The 4,047-nt window shown below is 45.3% G+C and overlaps 1 pseudogene; it reads left to right on the top strand.

Moving 5' to 3' along the window:
- The first annotated feature begins 473 nt into the window (after positions 1–473).
- Positions 474–717, top strand: LOC119086930 (annotated as a pseudogene).
- The last annotated feature ends 3,330 nt before the right edge of the window (positions 718–4,047 follow it).

Consider the following 4,047-nt stretch of genomic DNA (forward strand, 5'->3'; position numbering starts at 1 on the left):
TGTAGCTTTTGTGCCTTTCCTGGAACTCCCTTTGGAGACCAGGCTGGCTTCGAACTCACAGAGATCTGTCTGCCTCTACCTCCCGAGTGCTGGGATTAAAGGCATGCACCACCACTGCCCAGCCTTCTTTGCAAGAAGAAAAAAATATTCACTAATGAATGAATTATTTAAGGTAGAATAAGGCAAGACTAGGCATGTAGTTCAGTGGTTCAGCACATACTTTGTGTTCATGAGGCAGGCAGATCTCTGTGAGTTTGCGGCCAGCCTGGTCTGCAGAGAGAGTTTCAAGACAAAGGAACTATACAAAGGGCTACTACTACTACAGGGCTACACAAAGAAACCCTGTCTCAAAAAAAAAAAAAAAAAAAAAGAATAAAAAAGTTATGAACGACTCTAAAATCTGTATGTTCTTCCACCTAGTAATTCCACTTCTAAAAATTTAATCCTATCCTCTCTGCCAGATCGCTGCCCTCATGGACATGAGTCACATGCAGCTCATCAAGCTGGCTAGGATAACCAGAGTGCTGTGCAGGACCAGTCCGCAGGGACAGTGCATGCACGCAGGTGTGCATGGAACTTATGGATGATACCAGCTGCTCTATCATTAGAAACGTCAAAGGTGCCGTTGGAGAAGGTGATGTGCTCACCCTATCGGAGTCAGAAAGAGAGGCTCAGAGGTTGTGCTGACCTTGCTGCCAGGTCCTGGATATCCACCACTTGGTCCCTGATGACTTGCAACTATTAAATAAAACATTTGTATTTTCTTTAAATTTAATCCTAGGGGCTGGAGAGATGGCTCAGAGGTTAAGAGCACTGACTGCTCTTCCAGAGGTCCTGAGTTCAATTCCCAGCAACCACATGGTGGCTCACAACCATCCGTAATCAGATCTGGCGCCCTCCTCTGTATACATAATAAATAAATAAATCTTTAAAAAAAATAAAAATAAATTTAATCCTAAGAAAATATGAGGCCTGGAGAGATAGCTCAGTGGCTGAGAACACCTGCCCTTCCAGAAGACCCAGATTCAATTCCTGGCACCCACAAGGTGGCTCTCAACCATCTGTAGTTCCATTTCCAGAGGATCCCATGACCTGTTCTGACTTCCAAGGGCACCAGGCACACAAATAGTTCACAGATATACATGTAGGCAAAAAGCCCCATGTAGATAAAATGCAATTAAAAAGAAAATTGTGGCCGGGCGGTGGTGGCATACACCTTTAATCCCAGCACTCGGGAGGCAGAGCCAGGCGGATCTCTGTGAGTTCAAGGCCAGCCTGGGCTACCAAGTGAGTTCCAGGAAAGGTGCAAAGCTACACAGAGAAACCCTGTCTCAAAAGAGGAAGAAAGTCAGTGTGTGGAGATGCATTATATTGTAGCAGTGAAAACAGGCTTTTAAGCAAGGATGTTAGACAGTAACAGCTATTTTTCAGAGAAGTGTGATGCTTAAATGAGATGATGCATGCAAATTTCTTAGCATGTCACTCAGAGTACAAAGTATATACTTTATACACTGACTGGTTGGTTTCAATGCTAGTAAGCAAGCCATATCTCAGCAACACTGAGTCCAGCACACAGCTTTTAATTCCAGCACCCAGGAAGCAGAGGCAGGAGGTTCTCTGAGTTCAAGGCCAGCCTGGTCTACAGAGTGAGTTCCAGGACAGCCAGAACTATGCAGAGAAACCTTGTCTCAGAAGAAAAAAAAATTGAGAGGAGGATGAGGGTTAAATAAAATTTTGTGTGCTGACCTATGACTGGCAGTCTATTCAGCTGAAGTAACATTTACAAATATTTGCTACTTGGCAGATACTGTTTGAAGTGTTGGGGGTGTAAAATAAAGCAGAACAAAGTCCTTTATTTTCATTGACCAGAAAGAATTTGGCAGGTAGAGGAAACAGGATATAGTGGTCAGAGATCTTTCATCGACAACAAAAGGTCACTGGGGAACTAAGATTAATCACCTGTAGGATTGGGGAATGAGGTTCACAGTTAGGTGCTCCAGGACAATGACCCGTATCTAACTATCCACTGCCACTGCTAAGTACAGATATGTGTGTGTGTGTGTGGGGGGGAGTTAAACTGCCAATGCCATCGAAACAGACAGCAGACACCAGTTTTTCATTGTCACCTCTGTCACCCAGGAATTCCTTCTTCCTGCAGACGTCTATTCCACCAAATTTCTCTCCCTTGAATTGCTGGCTCCCAGTGAAAAACAAACAAACAAACAAACAAACAAAAAACCCAAGAAACAAAAATTAAAAAACCAGCAAACAGCCACGTGTGATTGTGCACCCATAATCGGAGCACGTAGATCACTGTGAATTCGGGCCAGCCTTGGCTACACAGTGAGCTCCAGGCTAGTCTAAGCGGCACAGTGAGACTCACTCTGAAACAGATGCACAAACACACACTGGGCAGCCATCTGCTGCTGTGCCTAGACACTGTGCCCACTCCTTGCTTCACGGGAAGCTGAAGAAGCACGTGGTACTTGCCATTTCTTACAATTCTGCCTCTAACCAGGACTCCGGGCCTGGGAATTCAGGAAGAGGCTTCTTGAGATCACTTTCCCAAAGCAACAACAGAAGTCCACTGGAGAGGAAGGGCGTGGGATGATAAGAGGTTAGAGAAATAAGCAGGGGCCCGGTAATTCAGGGTTTCCAGGAGAAAATAAGGAAATGATTTTTACCTGAGGACTAGCATGATTGGATTTGTGTTTTTTTTCAAAAAATATGATTGTAGTGACTGCTGCCATTGACAGTGGGGAGGCAAAAGCAGAGAAAGAGTGGAGACAAATTATGAGGCCACTGAAGGAGTTCAAACTAGAGTTCATCGTGCCTGGATTGATGCCGGGAAGAGAAAATGGAAACGCGGGGTGTGGGGGACTAGCAGAGCGTGCCGATCAGGTCAGGGGAAGAAGACAATCAAATACTGGTGATTTGGTGCTGATCGCTGTCATCTGCTGTGCTTTCCCTCTGCATTCTTATTCTTCGTCTCTCTTCTCGAGCTACACTTACACTGTCTTGGTGACTGTAGCTTCAGAGGAAAGGCTTCTCTTCTCGAGCGGCGCTGGCGCTGGCGTCCAGGCTGTGCACACAAAAAAACTCCGTGTTTTATCACTGAGCTACGCCCTCATCCGCTCTCCTGTTTTCACTTCTTCCCAACCCACTGCAGTCAGCGTAACCTTCGAAAAACGTAAAGCAAAATCTCGGCTTCCATCTGTAACCTCAGACACCTTGACTGAGCCCTTCCCTCCCTCCACAGTCACTCAGTCCCACGAGCCTCCCAGTTCATTACCTTCAGCCCTCAGGGTCTATTTATTCATGCTACAGTCTACTTTTCCTTCAGAGTTTTTCTTTTGAGTATTTTCCCCCTAGGGTACACTTCATTAGTTTGTTGTTTGCCTTACTGTTTTTTAATTTTAATAATATTATTCTTACTGTCGGGTGCCTATGTGGCTGTGCATGTGGAGGTCAGAGGACAGACAACTTGGTCCTTTCCTTCCGCTTTTACTTGGGCTCTGCGGGGAGAACTCGGGTCGCAAACTGAGGCTTGCGAGTGCATTTACCCATTGAGGCATCTCATTGGTTCCCATGCTTGTCTGTTTGCTTTTCAATAAGATTTATTTATTTTTATTTTGTGTGCATTGGTGTTTTGCCTGCATGTGTGTCTGTGTGAGGGTGTTGGGACAGTTGTGAATTCCATGTGGGTGCTGGGAATTGAACCCGGGTCCTCTGGAAGGGCAGCCAGTGCTCTTAACCGCTGGGCCACCTCTCCAGCCATCACCTCCTGGTTTTTATTTATTTATTTTTTCTTGGAGAAGAGAGTCTAGAACTCCTAGGCTGCTGTGTTCCTCTACTTTAGCCTCTTGGATCCTGGGACTAGAAATATTTGTGGTATTTTTGTTTATTCATTTTTGAGTCAGTGTCTCCTATATTCTGGGTGGGGGGCATATGTATAGTCAAGATGACCCTGAACTTTTAAATTTAAGGCCATCCTGGGGCAGTAGAGGTGGCTCAGTAGTTAAGAGCACTGGTTACTCTTTTTCTTTT

This window comes from Peromyscus leucopus, chromosome 8b (assembly GCF_004664715.2).
Source record: "Peromyscus leucopus breed LL Stock chromosome 8b, UCI_PerLeu_2.1, whole genome shotgun sequence".
Classification (NCBI taxonomy): Eukaryota; Metazoa; Chordata; class Mammalia; order Rodentia; family Cricetidae; genus Peromyscus; species Peromyscus leucopus.